We start from the raw sequence: 25,289 nt of genomic DNA on the forward strand, positions 1-25,289 counted from the left end.
CCTGTATATTCTCAAAACCCAGCCCAGGTATCTAAGAAATTCTTCTTATTTTAAGCCTACTTTCCAGTAGGATTATGAGATCACCTAGCATTCTGTGTGTATGTCTGTCCGTGTGTCCTTTATCAACTTTGCAATGCCTAGACTGATATGAACCCAGTCGGGTACAGTTGTAGGGACACATACAGACATCTCAAATGCAGAGTTTGTGATAATGTCTCCGCCCACCGCCTGCAATTCAAGATGGTGGATACATGAATGTTTAAAGCACAAGTGGGCTAACTTGTGAACTGCCTAACCAATTTAGACAAACTTTAGTCCAGTTGTAGAGATAATGAAAGGAAAGTAGGCAGGGTAGTTCTTACTAGAACAACTTATTATGGTCAGATTCCATTTTTGCCTCAAAGAAATACAGGGTGGAGGGTCTGTAGCAAACTCATAGACACATGTGCTTGAAACCAGTGATCATCCTGTCCAAAATCCATCACAAGGGCTTTGCATGTGTTGTGTTAGAAAAATTGCTGCATATTGGAATTAATACAAAATATATTTATGGAAAAGATTACAAAAGTAAAGCTACATGGGCTGGAGGGGTTGACTTTCCATTAGCTTTGGTGTGGGCAGGATGGTAGACAAGCTGTTTTACTGTTTTTATTTGAAACAGTTTTAAGGTTATATTAAATATGGATTATATGGATTTTCTATATAGCACTATGTGAGTCATTTACGCCCTTTAAAAATAAAATGATTTAAATACAATTTCTAGGATCCCTTTTAAGTTCTACATTTAAAGATTGCTGCAGACCATTTCCCTACATTTCAGAATGCAAGGATTAGAAACTAGATAGATAGATCTTTATTACAGTACTTGACCAGAAACCGTTCACAACAGTTACAGTTGATAGCAAGCATACAGTCCATCTATCAAATTAACCACATTTAGGTAAAGACCAATTCACCTAATAAGGTAAAATACTTTGCCTAACCATTTGAGGGCACCTTAAGCATTACTTGGCAGATCTTAAACACAATAGCACAGAACTTAGCAACACAGATGGGGGAAACTAATAGATGTAAATTGGCACCGTTCCATGAAAGCCAGTTTGCCAGTTAAGAATCTGGCCCACCAAAGAGCCAAGGAATAAACAGACAACCCACCTGTCACATGCTAGCAATGAAATTTGGGGCATGGGGGATGTAGGTGAACTTCAGTAAAGTGGTGCCTTTGTAGAATTACATCTCAGTGCCTTCATTTTCAAATGGTTCATCAAGAAAAGCAACTGGAATTCACAAAAGCAATTTCAGCTTCCTAATGATTTGCCCAACTGGCAGAAGAAGTTGTTCCATAGCCAGGTCACTCAGTGACATTATGAAATATGCCAATGGGTCCTGGAAAAGAGATTTCTTGTATCTTACACCGCATCTCCTATTTGGCAGGAAGAGAGAAAGATTTCATTTTGCAGCAACTGAAAGAGAAGGGATGGGGTGGGGAAAGAACAATTATGTCTGAGAAAACTTTATTTTCTGTCTACATTGACAAGAGTTCTATCACTAAAAATCCCAAGCCCAGCCTCAAAATTTATTCCACTCGAAATGCATGCTTGAGTGCACCTTCCTTCACTACTGAATATAGTCTTACTATTAGCATTACTGAGAGCTTTTCTGTGCTCCATGCGACATAGAATTCAGACTACAGAGCACATGCCTTGACTTCTATGTAGAACCTTTTAGAACTGTTTTGAATTGGGTTTGAATTTGAACCCAACCAGCGGTGGGGGGGGGGGGGCGCTTCAAGCAAAACAAAACAGGACAAGCCGGTTTTGTGCATATCCCTAGCCATGGCCTCTGCTGCAGCTGTCACTGCAGAGATGGAGGAGGAAATCAGACAGGGAAAGGAGCAATTGGGTGGGGTGGGAAGGGAAGGGAGATTAGGGGTGTGAATTGGCAGGAATGGGGAGGAGACTGGGTGGGGGGAAGGAATTGGCAAAGGGCTGATCAGATGGGTGTGAGGAATTAGCACAGAGCACTATGCAATCCAGAGATGGGGACTGGATAGGGGAAATCAACACGGATGGGAACTGGCATGTGGTGCACTCCACAGGGTTGGGGAAAGGATTGGGCAGAAGGAATCAGTGGGTGTGGGGGCGGGGAATTGGGCAGGATAGGCACTCGAATCAGATTACAATATGCGCTGTGCATCATGGAAGGTATTGGGAGGTTAGGTGGGGTTGGGGAAATGGAAGAAAAGGATTGTTGCATGGCATGCTCCATCAACCATTGGGGTGGGGTGGCTTCCCATGCCACTTCAGATGCCAGGAAAGGGGGCCGGGGTCTTAAACCAAACCTTTCTTGATGCTTGTACCCTGAGAAAGAAAGGGACACTGGCTAACATACTGAGCAGCCATTCAGTACCATAGTGGAGCTGTGTCCCTGCACATTGAGGCTGCTCCAGAGTTAGCCAAAGTCATCCAGAGCAGTCAAGCACATGTGGGGTGAGGGCATTGTCTAACTTGTCCTTTTCATTTCACTGGAACTACTTTGAGTAATTTTTAAAAATTAAATATCATATTTTTATACCACCTGATCTGTACAGCTCTAGGTTTTCCTTATCCTGCAGCCATTAAGCATAGCCTCTTTGGTACTTAAGACTCTCTCTATTGATATTTGTTGCTTGCCATAAGGGTCTCCACATATCATTTTGATTAATGGATATTTTTCCAGAAATCCAGGACAAACAGGATGCAAATCTGAGAAGAGGGATGTTATGCTATTTGAAAGGTTGCTTTGAGATTAGGGATGTGCGGTTCGGTTCGGATCCGGACCGGTTCGTCCGAACCGGTCCGGATCCGGCGGCTCGATCCCGGACCGAATCGGGCCCTTCCGGGGACCGAGCCGGACCGAATTCGAACCGGTTCGGGAACGAAATTGAGTCTCTGGAGTGTCTCTTTAAAGTTCCAAGTGTGTCCTCCATTTTGTGTCTCCTTCCCGAAACTTTTGCTCCTCCTTGCATCCATTTTGTGATGCTATTTCCAGGCATTGTATTGGCTGCGCTATTGATCCTTGATTGGCCAGAATGAGTCCTTTGGTCTGGTAGGCTGCTTGGCTGTTGCACTGTTGAGAGCTGGCACCCTGTTGGCCGTGGGGGGAGTGCAAAGGTGGGGGCTCCCAAAGGAGGGAATTTCAAACCTATATAAACCCAAGCCTCTTCTCTGGAAACTTCTCTTGGCTGCAGTTGTGGGATCATCTCTGAGACCTGCTTGCCCTTTGCTGGCTGCTCTGGTGTCTCTGTGAGTCCTGACTGTGTCCTGTGTCTCTCTGTGTGTGCTCTGTCTAATCCTTTGTCCACCTGCCCTTTGTGACTCTCTGTGTGTCTCCTCTCTCTGTCTGTCTCTTGTCTGTATACTGTGTGTTACTTCACTTTACTTTCTTCTTAATTTCCCCCAATTTTCCCTGTTCCTTGTCTGTCTGCTTTTCTCCCCCCCTCCCCCCCTTTCCCTTCTCATCCTTTGGGCCTACCCTCCCCCTCCCCCACTCCCACCCACTGCATCCTCATTGCTTTAAATCTTCTTCCATTAATTATTGCTCTTTGTCCTGCCTTGTTTTTGTCCAACTTTTTGATTTTCACATTGCATTCCATTGGTTTCATTTATATATTGCTTGCTGGTTTTGCTTAAATTGTACCATTTTGTTTGTTTCTGCTGACTGCTGCTGCCCTGCGAGTTGGTTCCCTGAATCCCTCCCCCCCACCCCCAGAGGATTCTGTTGTTGTTTCTTGTTGTCCCATATAATCAGTTTTGGTTCCCTGCTCCAAACTTGCCCCTCCAAGTCCAACCACACCCCACCCCAACCCCACCCCACCCAGCCTTCTCCCAAGTTTGCTGCTGCCAAACAGAGTCCAGTTTTCTTTGCTTGCAGTTCCACTTATTCATTTGCTATTATTAATTTGCAGCAATTGTGGTTTCATTGTCTCTGTTCACTTAGTGGCCCCCCTCAGAGTCTGTGTTTGGTTCCCCCTCCCCACACTCCCACACCCAAGTTTTTTCTGCTGGTTATAGTCTTTCTTTTCATTTTTTTTTAAACTTCTGGCTTGTGTTCTCTTGATATATATTGCTTTATATATTTTGCTACCCTCCTCCTCCTCCTCCCCCCCTGCCTGCCCCCCCCACCCTCCCTCCTCCCAGACCCTAGCCCAGGCCCAGCTCCTCCCCCAACCACCCCATCCAGCCTAATCGCTGCTGCTGCCCGAGTTGTTCCAGTTTCTCCTTTGCTGTTTGTTGTTGCCCCCTCCCCATCCCCCCAACACCCCTCTGCCACACACTAGCCCCCAACCACACACACCCTCTCTGCTCCCCCCACCCCACCTCTTTTCCTCCTTGCCCCTGACTCTCTCCACTTACCCCAGGCCCCCTGCCACACACTAGTCCCAACCACACACCCCCTCTCTGCTCCCCCCACCCCACCTCTTTTTCTCCTTGCCCCCGACTCTCTCCACTTACCCCAGGCCCCCTGCCACAAACTAGCCCCAACCACACACACCCTCTCTGCTCCCCCCACCCCACCTCTTTTTCTCCTTGCCCCCGACTCTCTCCACTTACCCCAGGCCCCCTGCCACACACTAGCCCCAACCACACACACCCTCTCTGCTCCCCCCACCCCACCTCTTTTCCTCCTTGCCCCTGACTCTCTCCACTTACCCCAGGCCCCCTACCACACACTAGCCCCAACCACACACACCCTCTCTGCTCCCCCCACCCCACCTCTTTTCCTCCTTGCCCCCGACTCTCTCCACTTACCCCAGGCCCCCTGCCACACACTAGCCCCCAACCACACACACCCTCTCTGCTCCCCCCACCTCTTTGGACCGCTGCTACTGCTGTGTCCTCCCCCCACACCTGAATCCCCCCTCCCTGCTGCGCTGCGCTTCTCCTCTCTCCTCTTTCTCTCTATCATCTCTCTTTCTCCTCTCTCTCTCTTTCTTTTCTCTCTCTCTCCTCTCTTTCTCTTTGTCCCTGCCCCCCCTCTCTTTTCTCTCTCTCTTAGTCTTTTCTCTCTCTGCTCCCCTTCACTTTCCACCTCCTCTCCCACAGCTGCAGCCGCACACAGTAGCCTACCCACCTGGCAGCTGCCATCGGGTTTTTTTTCTTTTTATAGTTTTTGGTTGATTTTGTCTCTGCTTGGGGGTGAGTTGAGCGACACAAATAGTGTTGTCTCCTCACTTCTGCCCCTCCATCGTTGTTGAACTACCCCGGTTGCCTGTGTGCCTCGTGCGGCCGCCCTGCTGTGTCTCAGCCCAGGGTGGCTGGCTGGCGGCGGCGAATCCGTGACCAGCAGTGAGCGGCAGGAGAAGGACCGGAAGAAGAGGGGTTAGTGCGTGTGCGATTGTGCACCTTTTGTTGCCCCTTTCTCTCCCTAGCTGGCGGTTTTAAATAGGGACACCCCTATTCTGAAATGCATTTGGTTGTGGGGAGGAGGGAGGGAACCTTGGAGAGGAGATGTACTGTTGTAAAACTTGTGTCTTCATGCCCATGCCCAGTAAAGAAATTGCTGCTGTGTGTTGCGTTGCATTGCATGCGTCTTGCAGGTGGTTTTTGAACAGGTGCCTTCCAGAGTGCTTCCTTGCCTCTGGGGCAGTCTGAGTGGGGTCCAGGGTTCTGATGCGATGCTGCCACTACATGCTGGGCCCATGCCATGCCAGAGTGCTTCCTTGCCTCTGGGGCAGTCTGAGTGGGGTCCTGGCTGGGCTCTGATGCTGCCACTACATGCTGGGCCAATACACACATATGATGATGATCATGATGTTCAATCCATGAGGCTGCCATCAAGTGTTTGCTGCTGCTTGCTTGCCATGGCATTGGGCGGGCAGAGTCACAGAGTGGGTGGGTTCAACCTCTGTGTTGGTGTGACTGGGTTCTGGTTTTGGTTGTGTGCAATTTAGAGTCACTAAATAGGCTGCATTGAGTTTGATGCTCCCCCCACAGGAGCATTACTTGAGAACCACCCCCCAGAACCCACACTTTGTGTTCCAGTTCACTAAATAAGGGTTTCCTCCTTTGATCTGCAGGTTCCCAAGCGTTGACTGCATCCCTCCCCCACCCCCGGTAGGTGCTGTGCCCTCCCCCCATCCACTCCCCCCCCCCCAAAAAGCTAAAAACTTGCCACCCACACCACAACTACTCCACCCAACTGCCCGTGCCACCCTCCCACACCGGGGTTCCACCCTTTAACCTCCTATTTTTCTAAAAAAAAAAACCCTCCCAGACCCATCTCCCCAATTGGCTTGGTTGTTGACTCCCAAATTCAAAAAGGACACCCTCCCCCTCACTTCGATTGGCTTCCCCCCCATATCAAAAAGTCTTCCTTTCCCCCCAATTGGCTTCCTTTTTTGAAAACAAACTTCCCCCCCGCCGCCTCCAAATCAGCTGCCTTTTTTTTGGCCCCTAAGCCCCTCCAAATTATTTTTCTGACCCTCTCTGGCCTTCCTCCTAAAGTCTCCCTCCTTCTGACCTAGCAGCATGTCTGAGCGCCGTGTGGCGGGCAGGGCTCGCTCAAGGCTGGCAGGCAGAGGTGGGAGAGGCCAGGTGCGGGGTGCGCCTGCGGCACGGGGAGGGAGAGGACGCAGGGAGCCTGAGGACACCCCAGTTCTCCCCATTGGAGAATTCTTTGCTCCGGCCCCATCTTTGGTGCGCAGGATTCAGTTCCCCACGCCTGCTGCCGCCAATCGCGGCAGAGGCAGAGGCACCGTTAGGGCTGTGGCGGGTCCCTCCTCGCCGGCGGCACCAGGTGCTGCTGAGCTACCGCCAGTTGTTGAGGTGGAGGAGACTGTGGAGTTGGAAGAGCAGGTAGAGGGCGGTGAGGACCGTGCGGCTGGCAGCGATGCAGCCAGGTTCTCCCTCCCTCTGGGGCCCCTTCCCCCTATCCTTTCGCCGCTCAGTGGGGCCCCCCCTCGTGAAGCCCGACACTCTGGTGGGGAGCGGTCTGGCGAGGTGGTGGAGGAGAGGCCTGCCTCTCCGATGCCAGTTGAGCCGGGCCCTTCCTCCGCTGTGGAGGGCGGAAGGGGCGGGTTGGGTGGCAGCAGTGGGCAGGCAGCGGCGGCCGCCCCCCCCCAGGACTGCAGCCACCCTGCGAGAAACGGCCTAGGACGGCGCCCAGGGCGCAGGAGGCCAAGGGCAGTGGTGTATGGGTGCATTTTGAGGTCCCTCAAGATGACCCATTCCACGCCCGCTGTGTCCACTGCAGGATGCTTGTCAGCCGTGGAAGGGACCCTGCGCACCTGGGTACGACGCCTATGTGGAGACACCTAGAGCGTCACCACCCAGGTCTCAGGGGACAGGCTGGCAGCGCTAGTGCGCCTTGTGCATCTGCCACTAGGGCGGGCAGCGGCAGTGTGCCAGCCAGCAGGCAGGCTACACTGCCCGTCCAGCGGTGGACGCAGTCCTCGGGCAGCCAGCGTATTGTTCGCGTGGACCATCATCACCTCACCCGCCTCATAGGGGGGATGATTTCCACCGATGACCAGCCGTTTCAGGTGGTCGAGAACAACGGCTTCCGCCGTATTCTCCAATACCTGGCTCCCGAATACGTCATCCCCTCAAGGACGACGTTCAGCCGGAACGTGGTCCCCTCCCTGTACCGCCGGTGCAGGGAGCTCGTGTCGGCCGAGCTGCGTGCAGCTCCGGCCGGGACAAGCGTGCATTTCACGACTGACCTCTGGACCAGTGTCACTGGGATGCACGCTTCTTTCCTGGCCCTCACTGCCCACTGGTGGGGACCAGAGAGTGAGGGGACCTCCGCGGGCGATGCTTCCGGGTCCGGCGCGGCTCCCGCTGCACTACGGCACAGGTGGGCCGTCCTGCACGTGGAGACGATGGACACGAGGCACACCGCGGAGGAGGTGGCGGCCGTACTCGACCGCCAGATAGAGGAGTGGATTGGCGGGTGTCCACACCTCTCCCGCGGCTTCATTGTCACCGACAATGGAGCCAACGTTACCGCCGCTGTCGAGACAGTCATGGACTGTGTGAACATACGGTGTATGGCACACACGCTCCATCTGACCGTCAGGGACGCCCTTGGCCTTAAGGAGCTGAAGGCGTCCCAGGAGAAGGGGGCCCGCCCCATCGCAGCTGCTGTTGCTGCCACGGCCATGCTTGTGGATAAGTCCCGCAAGCTGGCCGCCCACTTCCACCGCAGCGAGAAGTCCAGGAGACTGCTTCGCCAGAAGCAGGATGACCTTGGCCTTCCTCGCCATCTCATCCCTACGGATGTGGAGACGCGGTGGAACTCCACCTTCCTCCTGTTCCAGCGCCTGTTGGAGCAGGAGAGAGCCCTTGTCGCCCTGGAGAGGGACGAGTCCTTGGATGTCTGCGACTTCTCGAACGCAGAGTGGAAGCAGATGTCCGAGGCGGTGTCGGCACTCGAGCCCTTCCAGCTTGCCACGAAGGGCTTGTGTGGCGACACCACTCCCTTGAGCCAGGCGCTGCCCACAGCTGTTGGTCTCGAGAAGCTGATGGGTGGACTCCATATCTCTCTGACCACGCCAGAGGGTCGTGCTCTGGCTGGGAGGCTGAGGTCCGGGGTTGACAAGCGGCTCGTTGATGTGCTGGGAGACAGGGAGGAGTATGTCCTCGCTTGTCTCTGTCACCCAGCCCTCAAGGGCAATGCCGTGAGTGCCGACGACTTGCCCAGGTGGAAGGGCATCCTGGTCGAGAAGGTTAGGGAGGAGGAGGCCGCTAGGGCCCGCAGAGACCAGGGTGTTGGTGGTGGTGCGGGGGCAGCCCTCGCGGCCCAACCCGCACCCAGCAGCAGCATGGGCGGCCAGCCGGCGTCAGCTTCCCCTTCCCCTCCCTCTTCCCAGTCCAGCAGCGCGGCATCCCAGGCGGCGCCATCGCAGCAGCCATTTGCTACCGACTCGAGATCCGCCCAGTGGTTTCAGCGGTTCTGCTATGGCGCCATGCCTGGTATGCGGGAGGCTCGACCTGCCAGGCCCCCCTCCAGTGCTGAGCAATGCGTTGCGCAGTACTTGGAGGAGCCTGTGGAGGGAGACGGCGTGGACTGCGCACAGTTCTGGGCGAGCCGCCGCCAAGTCTGGCCGGACCTGGCGGTGGTGGCTGTGCGCCTCCTCTCCTGCCCCCCAACCAGTGTCCAGAGCGAGCGGGTGTTTTCACGTGCCGGGGACGTGGTGACACCCTCTCGCTCCCGCTTGGACCCTGGTCTGGTGGAGCAGCTGGTCTTCCTTAAGGTGAACCTCCCCCTGTTGGGCTACCCCAAGCTGCAGTTTGAGACGGGCGAGTGATTACCGTGGGTTGCCCCATGGTTGGTCACCTGCCTGGCTCGACCTCTGCTTATCCCTACCCTCCCCCCTTCCACCTCTAGCTGAGCTGACGTGACAGATGCTGAGCCGTGCCAGCCAGTCGCAGCGTGTAGTGTGCCCACACAGAGATGCAGTTGTAGTAGTAGTTGTAGTGCTGCGACTGGCCAGATGTTTACAATGCCCACGCCCACCTAAAAAGAAACCCAATGCTGACCAGCACAGGCCCTTTATCTATCCACCTGTCAGCATTTGGGGACCTGGCGTGGGCACGGCACACCCCCCCAAAGTAGCACAGCCCACGGAGTACTAGACTTAGCGGCAGCGGCGGGTATACGTTCAAAAATGCAGTGTAGATATGTAAATACTAGTAAATAAACATGTAAATAATTTTTTCTTTAAAAACCCCATGTCAAAATCAAGCCTCAAAATTATGCAAAAGAAAGAAAAAAAGGTGACAAAGGGAGAACAAAATGATGAATGCCAAATGAATTGATTTTATTGAAAATGTCACCAGAAATCACGTGTGGGGGGCTTGGTTTACATGGAGAAAATGATTGGGTGATTTTTTGAAATGAAACGAATGAATTATTATCATCTTATGTTCATCTTGATTGTGGTCACTGTTGATGTTGGCTGATGGCAAAAAACCCAAAACCATCAGAATAGCAATGAACTGGCTGCCAACACAACATATTGATTGATAACTGTGCAGGGGGGGAATCGGGTCTGTGTGTGTGTGTGTGGTGCAGGCTCAGTCTGTCTCTTCCTGTTGTGTGTCTGTCTGTCTGTCTGTCTGTGTGAATGGATGCCTAGCACTGTCTCTGTGTGTGGATGCTTTCTGGTGTGTGTCTGTCTACATGTTTTTTTTCCTCCCCCCCATGCCTCCCTCCATCCTTCCCCTCTCATCCTCTCCCCTTCCTCTTCACCACCTTCCATACTCCCTCCCTTCCAGCCCACCACCGCCTCACCTGCCCCCAACCCCGGTCTGGCAGATGATGAGAGTCTGGTCTCTCCCACCGAAGCACACACGTGAGCACGTGTGTGCACAAATATGTGGCTGACCAACTCTGAGCCGGACCCTCCCCCCTTCAATCCCCTCTACATCCCTCTCCCCCTCCCCTTTCCTCCCCCCTGCCTCCCTGCCTCCCTCCCTGCCTCCCTCCCCCCTCCTAGCTAGTAGCGCACACATACACACACAAAACACCTGTGGTGGCAAACACCACCAGCACACATGCACTCACACTGGTGCCACCACCACCTCTGCCTTGGGCCTCTGTGTCCTTGAGCAGATATGTGGTGGTGGACCAGAGAAGCATTTCTTTCCAGCAAGGCAAAAGGCATGCACTCACTGCACACACACACACACACACACGAAGAGGTGAAGACGAGAAGAGGCAACTTCTAGGACCAGCAGCAGCAGGTGAGTGTCGTGTAATTGTGTTGCTTCCCAAGGCCACTGCCCATGCTCAATGCTCAGTCTGCTGAAACTGAAGAACTAGCTACAATCACCCTTCCTCACACGCAGCTCAGCTCAGCTCAACTCAGCTCAGCTCAGCTGCACAGCACACTGACTAACTAGACACTACAGCTGGTGGTAGAAAAAACAGAAGTCTAGATTCTAGAAGATGTCCTGGTGGATTCTAAACTTTCAAATCTGTGCTAGGATTGCCTTGCCTCCTCCTCCTCCTCCTGCTGCCTGCAATTGTGCCCTCTCCCCTTGCAGTTGCGCCGTCGTGATGGGTTGGTGATGTGCGTGCGCCGTCTACTTGTTAGCTCTCTCCTCCTCATGTTGGCTGGGCTTGCCAGGCACTGGCTGGCAGCAGCTGTTGGCTGTGTGCTAGGCTCAGGCTGTGGCGCGCGTGACTGGACTGGGAATGTTATTGTAGCGGCAACACTGGTTGTGGTGGTAGCAGTAGTAGCTGTTGTTGTTTCTGGGCTGGTGGCTGCTGGCCTGTGCTGACTCTGCGCACTTGGTCTGGTCTGGTCTGGTCATTGGGATGCAGATGTAGGGTGTGTGTGCATCATCCATGGGGAGCATCAGAGCAGAGCAGAGCAGGTTGGCTGGCTTCTGTCTGTCGGGCCTAGTCAGTGGCAGGCACTGAGTGAGGCGGTGGTTTCTTTGGGCATCACGTCACCCATCATGCAGAGCGGCAGGTCTGCTGCTCTGCTGCTCCGCCTCCTGCTTCTTCTCTGTGTGTGCTGCTCTTGTGCTTAGTGTGCTGCTCCGCTGCCGCTGCTGTGCTGGCAGGCAGCACAGCAGTGGCCTTTTTGTTAGATCAGAGAGTGGGTGTTGTCTCTCTGAGTGTCCTCCTCTTACTTGCTTGGATAGGAGTGGTGGTAGTAGGTAGGCATTAAGATGGACTGACTAGGTGTTACGTGTTAGGGAGCCCAGAGAGAGGGGCCAAAAAGATGGGGTGGCAATTGTTGGGTTGCTCCTAGTATTATTGGTGAATTTCTGAAGAAATTTTTTTTTCCATTGGCTAGAATGGGGGTTCGGGGCTACCCCAGACCCGCCTCTGTGGGGTGGCAGCACCGCCAAAGTGGGTCCGGGGCCATGGCAAAAATGCCCTCAGTCCCTCCCAGCAATCCCCGTAGAGATAGGAGTGATGGTTCTGTTGTTTTTCTGAGGTGTTCTGAGTGAGTGTGGATTCTGTGATAGCAAATGAGAGTGGATTCATGGTGTCTCATTGGAAATCTCATTAGCTATCATAGAATCTACACTCAGAACACCTCAGAAAAACAACAGAACCATCACTCCTATCTCTACGGGGATTGCAGGGAGGGACTGAGGGCATTTTTGCCATGGCCCCGGACCCACTTTGGGGGTGCTGCCACCCCACAGAGGTGGGTCTGGGGCAGCCCCAAACCCCCATTCTAGGCAATGGAAAAAAATTTTCTTCAAAAATTCACCAATAATACTAGGAGCAACCAATTGCCTTGGGATTTTTGGGGTGGAGGACACCCATGGGTGGCTACCACCCACCCCAGCTTTTTTGCCCCTAAGGGCTCCACATTGCGAGTTATGGGCAAGAATTAATTTTTAAAAAAAAATTGTAAAAAATCAGAGGAAGGTCCAATCGACTTGAAATTTGGGTGGCAGGTAGAACACAATGTCCCCTTCAAAACCAGCCACTTTTTGTGATCCGAACCGGACCGGGGGGTGGTCCGGCAAAACCAGAACCGAACCTCCCCGGTCCGGTCCGGACCCGGTCCGGACCCGAACCGAACCGGGAGAACCGGTTTTATGCACATGCCTATTTGAGATGATACACCAATAAAGAAGCATCAGTAGCATCCACATTTTGCTAGGACTTCAGGATAAGCTGGAAGTGCAAATGAGCGCTTTGTTATCTCTGGCCTTAAATCTCTTTAGCTCCTAGACTGAGCAAGTGATATGGAAGTGAAAATGGAATATTGACTACCACTGTAGTCTGATCCACTTTCAAGACCCAGATTGAAACCATATTGCTTCCATTGGACACAGACTAGAAAAGTCAGAGAGTTTCTAGCAACAAATACCGTCTACTAAGCTGTTCCCTTTCTTTCTCCTTTCACCCTTAGCCAAGTACGTGTCTGGAAATTCTTGAGATTTCTGGTCCAAAGACTGCACAAACCCCAGAACATTTCTAAGTTTTTCACAGATGGGCTTTAGCAGTGACACTCATTGCACAACCAGCTTGCAATGCCAGACGGAACTTCTACAAAAAGACATCCCACCCCCTAAAGGTTAGGAGATTTGTGGGATGGAATAAAATTCAAAAATCTGAAGTGCATCCAAACTTCTCTGAGCTGGACGTCACGCTGGAAATCTTGTGACACCAAGGCTTTCTCATGAGACTGCAGCTATTTCCCAGCTGTAATGTCCTGGGAAAACCTCCAGATTTCTGCCCTGGATTTTGGATTAACCATAAAAAGACCACCCCCGAGAATCCAGCCTACAGCTTTTAGTCAGCAGTTGTGGGATAGATTTTTATTCATGACTACTAAACTGTAGTCCCTGGAGCAATCTTAAAATCTTTGCATCAAAAGACATCCCAAGGACCTCCCAGGCCCCATCTGATGGTAGGTTACCTTATAACTAAAGCAAGGATGAACAACTTCTTAAGCCTGGGGTGTGAATATGTGTTTGCAAGAGGCTATAATTCAGCAATCAGCTGGCCAGGGGCCAGTTCAAGCATTGTATTTCGAGTGCAGCCCCAAAATATTTCATATATTACCCAGTGATTTGTCAGATAGTGCCACTTCAAATTATATTCTTTTAACAACGAAAGCACCTTTAGACATATATGCAATGTGAATTGCTGTTTTTGTTCAATCAAAACAAACAAACAAACAAACAAACAGACAGACTTGGAACAGTCCAGAATCGCAGGTTAGCTTGGGTGGGGACTGAGGATGTGCCGTTATAGAAGCCTCCGAAACGTTGCAGCCACAGGGGCCGTTTCGGATTTCAGAGGTGCTCCTTTAAGGGTAGGGTGCACTTTAAGAGTGCTCCTTTAAGGGTAGGGAAGGTGCACTTACCCCTCCTGCCGCATTTCCCCTGCCGGAGCTCCATTATATCAAAACCCCTCGGGGCGGCAGCGTGCCTCCCTGCCACCCTGTTGCGATCCTCAGAAGTGGCCGGAAGTACTGGGCGCCCATCGCATGCACGCATGTGCATGGAAGATGGGCAAGTATGTGCACATACTTCCGGCCACTTCCGGCCGAAGATCACAATGGGGAGGCAGGGAGGCATGCTGCCGCTCCGAGAGGCTTTGATACAACAGAGCGCCAGCAGGGGAAATGTGGCAGGAGGAGTAAGTGCACCCTCCCCTGCCCTTAAGCACTCCCACCACCTCCGGAATGCGGAGGAGTGGTTCCGGGCACATCCCTAGTGGGGACCCAACTAACAGCCCAATCCTATGCTTATTTATTTATAAGTAAGGTTCTGTTGGTTTGTTGTGTTAGTTAGTTAGTGTTAGGGGCTTGAAAGTGTGCCAGAATCATCTTGAGGGCCACTAAAAATGCCTATGCCTAGGCAGCTTTGCTTCAGGGAACATGTCGGAGCTTCTGAAGGGTCCCCAATTAAGCCTCAGCCCTGCCCACATTGGGCAGTGGGCCAACATGCTTTATTGGCGAAAACTGTACAACAGATACAAAACAAAATTGCTGTTAGCAATCAAAGGCTACCGTCACAAAGTCCCGTACACTAATTTTCCTTCAAAATAAAGGTTGTGAACCATCAATAACTTCAGTTGTGCTACACAGACATGGTGCCATCCTCATGTCTAAGCTCTGGAGATCCCGGTCGCTGCATATGTCTGCAGCTCCGTCTTGAAATACAGAATATAACTCCAATGAAATACTATAACTCCAAAATTGCTTTCTAACAATACATGACGCCTGCATTGCTTTGTAACAATGCATAACTATCTGGTTTCCAACTTGGTTCGTGGAGGCGACCTTCAGGGATCATGAATACTTTCTTACAACCCATGAGCTCTATGATCATCAAGATTTATTATTATTCTTTCTTGCTTACACAGTCAGACAGGTGTTATTGACTGGTTTGTTTTATCCAGACATCGAGTCCTTCCCAAGGACCTGGGATGCCAGAATTTTATTGTCAATGTTGTTGCTGTTGTTATAGATATCGTCGCAGAATATAGACTGTTCCCAGTAAAGTTGCTTTTTGTAATTTGCTAGTGGTGATTTCTGTGGCCCCTATGGTGTTGAGGTGCTCTTCAAGGTCTTTTGGAACTGCACCCAGGGCGCCAATTACTACTGGGATTATTTGGGTCTTTTTCTGCCACAGCCTTTCAATTTCAGTTTGTAGATCTTTGTATTTGGTGATTTTTTCTATTTCTTTTTCTTCTATTCTACAATTATTTTAACTTGTTTTTTCTTTCTTCTTGACTACAGTTATATCTGGTGTATTGTGTGGTTGATGTTTGTCTGTTTGTAGTCGGAAGTCCCATAATATTTTTACAGCTTCATTTTCTTCAACTTTTTCAATTTTATGGTCCCACCAATTTTTGGCTACAGGTAGCTTGTATTTTTTGCAGATGTTCCAGTGTATCATCCCTGCTACCGTGCCATGCCTTTGTTTGTAGTCAGTCTGTGCGATCTTTTTACAACAGCTGATTAGGTGGTCCACGGATTCATCTGCTTCTTTACAAAGGCGGCACTTGCTGTTTGTTGTGGATTTTTTTACGTTTGCACTTATTGCATTTGTTCTTAGTGCCTGTTCTTGTGCAACCAGTATTAAACCCTCTGTTTCTTTCTTCAAGTAGCCATTCTTGTTATTATAATTCTTTCTTGTTTACACAGTCAGACAGGTGCTATTGACTGGTTTGTTTTATCCAGACATCGAGTCCTTCCCAAGGACCTGGGATGGCTGAATTATATTATCAGTTGTTATAGATATAGTCGCAGAATATAGGCTGTTCCCAGTAAAGCTGCTTTTTGTAACTGGCTGATGGTGATTTCTGTGGCCCCTATGGTGTTGAGATGCTCTTCAAGGTCTTTTGGAACTGCACCCAGGGCGCCAATTACCACTGGGATTATTTGGGTCTTTTTCTGCCACAGCCTTTCAATTTCAATTTGTAGATCTTTGTATTTGGTGATTTTCTCTATTTCTTTTTCTTCTATTCTGCTATCGCCTGGTATCGCTATGTCGATTATTTTGACTTGTTTTTCTTTCTTCTCAACTACAGTGATATCTGGTGTATTGTGTGGCAGATGTTTGTCTGTTTGTAGTTGGAAGTCCCATAATATTTTTACATCTTCATTTTCTTCAACTTTTTCAATGTTATGGTCCCACCAATGTTTGCCTACAGGTAGCTGGTATTTTTTGCAGATGTTCGAGTGTATCATCCCTGCTACCTTGCCATGCCTTTGTTTGTAGTCAGTCTGTGCGATCTTTTTACAACAGCTGATTAGGTGGTCCACTGTTTCATCTGCTTCTTTACAAAGGCGGCACTTGCTGTTTGTTGTTGACTTTTCGACTTTTGCTCTTAGTGCATTTGTTTAGGGATGTGCATAAAACCGGTTCTCCCGGTTCGGTTCGGGTCTGGACCGGGTCCGGACCGGACCGGGGAGGTTCGGTTCTGGTTTTGCCGGACCACCCCCCGGTCCGGTTCGGATCCGAACCGGTTCGGATCCGAACCGAACCGGTTCGGATCACAAAAAGTGGCTGGTTTTGAAGGGGACATTGTGTTCTACCTGCCACCCAAATTTCAAGTCGATTGGACCTTCCTCTGATTTTTTACAAATTTTTTTTAAAAATTAATTCTTGCCCATAACTCGCAATGTGGAGCCCTTAGGGGCAAGAAAGCTGGGGTGGGTGGTAGCCACCCATGGGTGTCCTCCACCCCAAAAATCCCAAGGCAATTGGTGGCTCCTAGTATTATTGGTGAATTTTTGAAGAAAATTTTTTTTCCATTGCCTAGAATGGGGGTTTGGGGCTGCCCCAGACCCGCCTCTGTGGGGTGGCAGCACCCCCAAAGTGGGTCCGGGGCCATGGCAAAAATGCCCTCAGTCCCTCCCTGCAATCCCCGTAGAGATAGGAGTGATGGTTCTGTTGTTTTTCTGAGGTGTTCTGAGTGTAGATTCTATGATAGCTAATGAGATTTCCAATGAGACACCATGAATCCACTCTCATTTGCTATCACAGAATCCACACTCACTCAGAACACCTCAGAAAAACAACAGAACCATCACTCCTATCTCTACGGGGATTGCTGGGAGGGACTGAGGGCATTTTTGCCATGGCCCCGGACCCACTTTGGCGGTGCTGCCACCCCACAGAGGCGGGTCTGGGGCAGCCCCGAACCCCCATTCTAGCCAATGGAAAAAAAAAATTTCTTCAGAAATTCACCAATAATACTAGGAGCAACCCAACAATTGCCACCCCATCTTTTTGGCCCCTCTCTCTGGGCTCCCTAACACGTAACACCTAGTCAGTCCATCTTAATGCCTACCTACTACCACCACTCCTATCCAAGCAAGTAAGAGGAGGACACTCAGAGAGACAACACCCACTCTCTGATCTAACAAAAAGGCCACTGCTGTGCTGCCTGCCAGCACAGCAGCGGCAGCGGAGCAGCACACTAAGCACAAGAGCAGCACACACAGAGAAGAAGCAGGAGGCGGAGCAGCAGAGCAGCAGACCTGCCGCTCTGCATGATGGGTGACGTGATGCCCAAAGAAACCACCGCCTCACTCAGTGCCTGCCACTGACTAGGCCCGACAGACAGAAGCCAGCCAACCTGCTCTGCTCTGCTCTGATGCTCCCCATGGATGATGCACACACACCCTACATCTGCATCCCAATGACCAGACCAGACCAGACCAAGTGCGCAGAGTCAGCACAGGCCAGCAGCCACCAGCCCAGAAACAACAACAGCTACTACTGCTACCACCACAACCAGTGTTGCCGCTACAATAACATTCCCAGTCCAGTCACGCGCGCCACAGCCTGAGCCTAGCACACAGCCAACAGCTGCTGCCAGCCAGTGCCTGGCAAGCCCAGCCAACATGAGGAGGAGAGAGCTAACAAGTAGACGGCGCACGCACATCACCAACCCATCACGACGGCGCAACTGCAAGGGGAGAGGGCACAATTGCAGGCAGCAGGAGGAGGAGGAGGAGGCAAGGCAATCCTAGCACAGATTTGAAAGTTTAGAATCCACCAGGACATCTTCTAGAATCTAGACTTCTGTTTTTTCTACCACCAGCTGTAGTGTCTAGTTAGTCAGTGTGCTGTGCAGCTGAGCTGAGCTGAGCTGAGCTGCATGTGAGGAAGGGTGATTGTAGCTAGTTCTTTAGTTTCAGCAGACTGAGCATTGAGCATGGGCAGTGGCCTTGGGAAGCAACACAATTACACGACACTCACCTGCTGCTGCTGGTCCTAGAAGTTGCCTCTTCTCGTCTTCACCTCTTCGTGTGTGTGTGCGTGTGTGTGCAGTGAGTGCATGCCTTTTGCCTTGCTGGAAAGAAATGCTTCTCTGGTCCACCACCACATATCTGCTCAAGGACACAGAGGCCCAAGGCAGAGGTGGTGGTGGCACCAGTGTGAGTGCATGTGTGCTGGTGGTGTTTGCAACCACAGGTGTTTTGTGTGTGTATGTGTGCGCTGCTAGCTAGGAGGGGGGAGGGAGGGAGGGAGGGAGGGAGGCAGGGAGGCAGGGGGGAGGAAAGGGGAGGGGGAGAGGGATGTAGAGGGGATTGAAGGGGGGAGGGTCCGGCTCAGAGTTGGTCAGCCACATATTTGTGCACACACGTGCTCACGTGTGTGCTTCGGTGGGAGAGACCAGACTCTCATCATCTGCCAGACCGGGGTTGGGGGCAGGTGAGGCGGTGGTGGGCTGGAAGGGAGGGAGGATGGAAGGTGGTGAAGAGGAAGGGGAGAGGATGAGAGGGGAAGGATGGAGGGAGGCATGGGGGGAAGGAAAAAAAACATGTAGACAGACACACACCAGAAAGCATCCACACACAGAGACAGTGCTAGGCATCCATTCACACAGACAGACAGACAGACAGACAGACAGACAGACAGACAGACAGACACACAACAGGAAGAGACAGACTGAACCTGCACCACACACACACACACAGACCCGATTCCCCCCCTGCACAGTTATCAATCAATATGTTGTGTTGGCAGCCAGTTCATTGCTATTCTGATGGTTTGGGGTTTTTTGCCATCAGCCAACATCAACAGTGACCACAATCAAGATGAACATAAGATGATAATAATTCATTCGTTTCATTTCAAAAAATCACCCAATCATTTTCTCCATGTAAACCAAGCCCCCCACACATGATTTCTGGTGACATTTTCAATAAAATCAATTCATTTGGCATTCATCATTTTGTTCTCCCTTTGTCACCTTTTTTTCTTTCTTTTGCATAATTTTGAGGCTTGATTTTGACATGGGGTTTTTAAAGAAAAAATTATTTACATGTTTATTTACTAGTATTTACATATCTACACTGCATTTTTGAACGTATACCCGCCGCTGCCGCTAAGTCTAGTACTCCGTGGGCTGTGCTACTTTGGGGGGGTGTGCCGTGCCCACGCCAGGTCCCCAAATGCTGACAGGTGGATAGATAAAGGGCCTGTGCTGGTCAGCATTGGGTTTCTTTTTAGGTGGGCGTGGGCATTGTAAACATCTGGCCAGTCGCAGCACTACAACTACTACTACAACTGCATCTCTGTGTGGGCACACTACACGCTGCGACTGGCTGGCACGGCTCAGCATCTGTCACGTCAGCTCAGCTAGAGGTGGAAGGGGGGAGGGTAGGGATAAGCAGAGGTCGAGCCAGGCAGGTGACCAACCATGGGGCAACCCACGGTAATCACTCGCCCGTCTCAAACTGCAGCTTGGGGTAGCCCAACAGGGGGAGGTTCACCTTAAGGAAGACCAGCTGCTCCACCAGACCAGGGTCCAAGCGGGAGCGAGAGGGTGTCACCACGTCCCCGGCACGTGAAAACACCCGCTCGCTCTGGACACTGGTTGGGGGGCAGGAGAGGAGGCGCACAGCCACCACCGCCAGGTCCGGCCAGACTTGGCGGCGGCTCGCCCAGAACTGTGCGCAGTCCACGCCGTCTCCCTCCACAGGCTCCTCCAAGTACTGCGCAACGCATTGCTCAGCACTGGAGGGGGGCCTGGCAGGTCGAGCCTCCCGCATACCAGGCATGGCGCCATAGCAGAACCGCTGAAACCACTGGGCGGATCTCGAGTCGGTAGCAAATGGCTGCTGCGATGGCGCCGCCTGGGATGCCGCGCTGCTGGACTGGGAAGAGGGAGGGGAAGGGGAAGCTGACGCCGGCTGGCCGCCCATGCTGCTGCTGGGTGCGGGTTGGGCCGCGAGGGCTGCCCCCGCACCACCACCAACACCCTGGTCTCTGCGGGCCCTAGCGGCCTCCTCCTCCCTAACCTTCTCGACCAGGATGCCCTTCCACCTGGGCAAGTCGTCGGCACTCACGGCATTGCCCTTGAGGGCTGGGTGACAGAGACAAGCGAGGACATACTCCTCCCTGTCTCCCAGCACATCAACGAGCCGCTTGTCAACCCCGGACCTCAGCCTCCCAGCCAGAGCACGACCCTCTGGCGTGGTCAGAGAGATATGGAGTCCACCCATCAGCTTCTCGAGACCAACAGCTGTGGGCAGCGCCTGGCTCAAGGGAGTGGTGTCGCCACACAAGCCCTTCGTGGCAAGCTGGAAGGGCTCGAGTGCCGACACCGCCTCGGACATCTGCTTCCACTCTGCGTTCGAGAAGTCGCAGACATCCAAGGACTCGTCTCTCTCCAGGGCGACAAGGGCTCTCTCCTGCTCCAACAGGCGCTGGAACAGGAGGAAGGTGGAGTTCCACCGCGTCTCCACATCCGTAGGGATGAGATGGCGAGGAAGGCCAAGGTCATCCTGCTTCTGGCGAAGCAGTCTCCTGGACTTCTCGCTGCGGTGGAAGTGGGCGGCCAGCTTGCGGGACTTATCCACAAGCATGGCCGTGGCAGCAACAGCAGCTGCGATGGGGCGGGCCCCCTTCTCCTGGGACGCCTTCAGCTCCTTAAGGCCAAGGGCGTCCCTGACGGTCAGATGGAGCGTGTGTGCCATACACCGTATGTTCACACAGTCCATGACTGTCTCGACAGCGGCGGTAACGTTGGCTCCATTGTCGGTGACAATGAAGCCGCGGGAGAGGTGTGGACACCCGCCAATCCACTCCTCTATCTGGCGGTCGAGTACGGCCGCCACCTCCTCCGCGGTGTGCCTCGTGTCCATCGTCTCCACGTGCAGGACGGCCCACCTGTGCCGTAGTGCAGCGGGAGCCGCGCCGGACCCAGAAGCATCGCCCGCGGAGGTCCCCTCACTCTCTGGTCCCCACCAGTGGGCAGTGAGGGCCAGGAAAGAAGCGTGCATCCCACTGACACTGGTGGGGGGGAAGCCAATCGAAGTGAGGGGGAGGGTGTCCTTTTTGAATTTGGGAGTCAACAACCAAGGCAATTGGGGAGATGGGTCTGGGAGGGTTTTTTTTTTTAGAAAAATAGGAGGTTAAAGGGTGGAACCCCGGTGTGGGAGGGTGGCACGGGCAGTTGGGTGGAGTAGTTGTGGTGTGGGTGGCAAGTTTTTAGCTTTTTGGGGGGGGGGAGTGAATGGGGGGAGGGCACAGCACCTACCGGGGGTGGGGGAGGGATGCAGTCAACGCTTGGGAACCTGCAGATCAAAGGAGGAAACCCTTATTTAGTGAACTGGAACACAAAGTGTGGGTTCTGGGGGGTGGTTCTCAAGTAATGCTCCTGTGGGGGGAGCATCAAACTCAATGCAGCCTATTTAGTGACTCTGAATTGCACACAACCAAAACCAGAACCCAGTCACACCAACACAGAGGTTGAACCCACCCACTCTGTGACTCTGCCCGCCCAATGCCATGGCAAGCAAGCAGCAGCAAACACTTGATGGCAGCCTCATGGATTGAACATCATGATCATCATCATATGTGTGTATTGGCCCAGCATGTAGTGGCAGCATCAGAGCCCAGCCAGGACCCCACTCAGACTGCCCCAGAGGCAAGGAAGCACTCTGGCATGGCATGGGCCCAGCATGTAGTGGCAGCATCGCATCAGAACCCTGGACCCCACTCAGACTGCCCCAGAGGCAAGGAAGCACTCTGGAAGGCACCTGTTCAAAAACCACCTGCAAGACGCATGCAATGCAACGCAACACACAGCAGCAATTTCTTTACTGGGCATGGGCATGAAGACACAAGTTTTACAACAGTACATCTCCTCTCCAAGGTTCCCTCCCTCCTCCCCACACCCAAATGCATTTCAGAATAGGGGTGTCCCTATTTAAAACCGCCAGCTAGGGAGAGAAAGGGGCAACAAAAGGTGCACAATCGCACACGCACTAACCCCTCTTATTCCGGTCCTTCTCCTGCCGCTCACTGCTGGTCACGGATTCGCCGCCGCCAGCCAGCCACCCTGGGCTGAGACACAGCAGGGCGGCCGCACGAGGCACACAGGCAACCGGGGTAGTTCAACAACGATGGAGGGGCAGAAGTGAGGAGACAACACTATTTGTGTCGCTCAACTCACCCCCAAGCAGAGACAAAATCAACCAAAAACTATAAAAAGAAAAAAAAACCCGATGGCAGCTGCCAGGTGGGTAGGCTACTGTGTGCGGCTGCAGCTGTGGGAGAGGAGGTGGAAAGTGAAGGGGAGCAGAGAGAGAAAAGACTAAGAGAGAGAGAAAAGAGAGGGGGGGCAGGGACAAAGAGAAAGAGAGGAGAGAGAGAGAAAAGAAAGAGAGAGAGAGGAGAAAGAGAGATGATAGAGAGAAAGAGGAGAGAGGAGAAGCGCAGCGCAGCAGGGAGGGGGGATTCAGGTGTGGGGGGAGGACACAGCAGTAGCAGCGGTCCAAAGAGGTGGGGGGAGCAGAGAGGGTGTGTGTGGTTGGGGGCTAGTGTGTGGCAGGGGGCCTGGGGTAAGTGGAGAGAGTCGGGGGCAAGGAGGAAAAGAGGTGGGGTGGGGGGAGCAGAGAGGGTGTGTGTGGTTGGGGCTAGTGTGTGGTAGGGGGCCTGGGGTAAGTGGAGAGAGTCAGGGGCAAGGAGGAAAAGAGGTGGGGTGGGGGGAGCAGAGAGGGTGTGTGTGGTTGGGGGCTAGTGTGTGGCAGAGGGGTGTTGGGGGGATGGGGAGGGGGCAACAACAAACAGCAAAGGAGAAACTGGAACAACTCGGGCAGCAGCAGCGATTAGGCTGGATGGGGTGGTTGGGGGAGGAGCTGGGCCTGGGCTAGGGTCTGGGAGGAGGGAGGGTGGGGGGGGCAGGCAGGGGGGAGGAGGAGGAGGAGGGTAGCAAAATATATAAAGCAATATATATCAAGAGAACACAAGCCAGAAGTTTAAAAAAAAATGAAAAGAAAGACTATAACCAGCAGAAAAAACTTGGGTGTGGGAGTGTGGGGAGGGGGAACCAAACACAGACTCTGAGGGGGGCCACTAAGTGAACAGAGACAATGAAACCACAATTGCTGCAAATTAATAATAGCAAATGAATAAGTGGAACTGCAAGCAAAGAAAACTGGACTCTGTTTGGCAGCAGCAAACTTGGGAGAAGGCTGGGTGGGGTGGGGTTGGGGTGGGGTGTGGTTGGACTTGGAGGGGCAAGTTTGGAGCAGGGAACCAAAACTGATTATATGGGACAACAAGAAACAACAACAGAATCCTCTGGGGGTGGGGGGGAGGGATTCAGGGAACCAACTCGCAGGGCAGCAGCAGTCAGCAGAAACAAACAAAATGGTACAATTTAAGCAAAACCAGCAAGCAATATATAAATGAAACCAATGGAATGCAATGTGAAAATCAAAAAGTTGGACAAAAACAAGGCAGGACAAAGAGCAATAATTAATGGAAGAAGATTTAAAGCAATGAGGATGCAGTGGGTGGGAGTGGGGGAGGGGGAGGGTAGGCCCAAAGGATGAGAAGGGAAAGGGGGGGAGGGGGGAGAAAAGCAGACAGACAAGGAACAGGGAAAATTGGGGGAAATTAAGAAGAAAGTAAAGTGAAGTAACACACAGTATACAGACAAGAGACAGACAGAGAGAGGAGACACACAGAGAGTCACAAAGGGCAGGTGGACAAAGGATTAGACAGAGCACACACAGAGAGACACAGGACACAGTCAGGACTCACAGAGACACCAGAGCAGCCAGCAAAGGGCAAGCAGGTCTCAGAGATGATCCCACAACTGCAGCCAAGAGAAGTTTCCAGAGAAGAGGCTTGGGTTTATATAGGTTTGAAATTCCCTCCTTTGGGAGCCCCCACCTTTGCACTCCCCCCACGGCCAACAGGGTGCCAGCTCTCAACAGTGCAACAGCCAAGCAGCCTACCAGACCAAAGGACTCATTCTGGCCAATCAAGGATCAATAGCGCAGCCAATACAATGCCTGGAAATAGCATCACAAAATGGATGCAAGGAGGAGCAAAAGTTTCGGGAAGGAGACACAAAATGGAGGACACACTTGGAACTTTAAAGAGACACTCCAGAGACTCAATTTCGTTCCAGAACCGGTTCGGGAAACCCGAGCCGGTTCGGTACCGAACCGGCTCGAATTCGGTCCGGCTCGGTCCCCGGAACGGCCCGATTCGGTCCGGGATCGAGCCGCCGGATCCGGACCGGTTCGGACGAACCGGTCCGGATCCGAACCGAACCGCACATCCCTACATTTGTTCTTAGTGCTTGTTCTTGTGCAGCTAGTAATAAACCCTCTGTTTCTTTCTTCAAGTTGCCATTCTTAAGCCATTGCCAGGTCTTGGTGATGTCTGATTTTTCACTTATATTGTGCAAATATTGACCATGCAGGGGCTTATTTTTCCATTTTTATGCTCGGTTCTTGACTTGTTCTTTCTTGTAGGCCTGCTTTCTTTCATTAGTGTTGAATAGTTTCGCGTTATTGACCATTTGAAGTGCATCTTCTTCACTGTCCTTGATATATTCTTCAAGGCCTCATTTCTCCTCCTCTACTGTTTGATGGACTTGCAGCATTCCTCTTCTACCTGAGCTGCGAGGGAGGTATAGCCTATCGACATCACTGCGGGGGTGCAGAGCATGATTGATGGTCATGATTTTCCTGGTCTTACGATCCAGCGTCTCTAGCTCAGCCTGGGTCCAGTCTATTACTCCTGCAGTGTATCTGATAACAGGTATAGCCCAGGTGTTTATGGCTTGTATGGTGTTCCCGCCATTGAGTTTGGACTTGAGGATTTTTCTAACTCTCCTGATGTATTCACTTCCAATTTTTCTTTTAACTTCAGTGTGTGCGAAGTTATCAGCCTGGAGAATGCCCAAGTATTTGTAATGTTCTTTCTCTTCCAGGTTCTTGATCTTGCTTCCATGGGGCAGTTCTATTCCTTCTGTTTTTCTTATTTTCCCTCTGTTCATTATTAATGCAGCACACTTGTCTAGTCCAAACTCCATTGCTATATCGCTACTGAATA

General features: G+C 52.0%; 1 long non-coding RNA gene across 1 annotated transcript in view; it reads right to left on the minus strand.

Annotated features, from left to right (window-relative positions):
• Nucleotides 1-830: 830 nt before the first annotated feature.
• LOC128345946 (uncharacterized) overlaps nt 831-25,289 on the minus strand; it is a 54,179-nt gene continuing 29,720 nt past the window's right edge. The window contains exon 2 of the long non-coding RNA XR_008316711.1: nt 831-1,463. This is a non-coding gene — a long non-coding RNA (uncharacterized LOC128345946). The remainder of the gene's footprint in view (nt 1,464-25,289) is intronic.

This window comes from Hemicordylus capensis, chromosome 1 (genome assembly GCF_027244095.1).
Source record: "Hemicordylus capensis ecotype Gifberg chromosome 1, rHemCap1.1.pri, whole genome shotgun sequence".
Lineage (NCBI taxonomy): Eukaryota > Metazoa > Chordata > Lepidosauria > Squamata > Cordylidae > Hemicordylus > Hemicordylus capensis.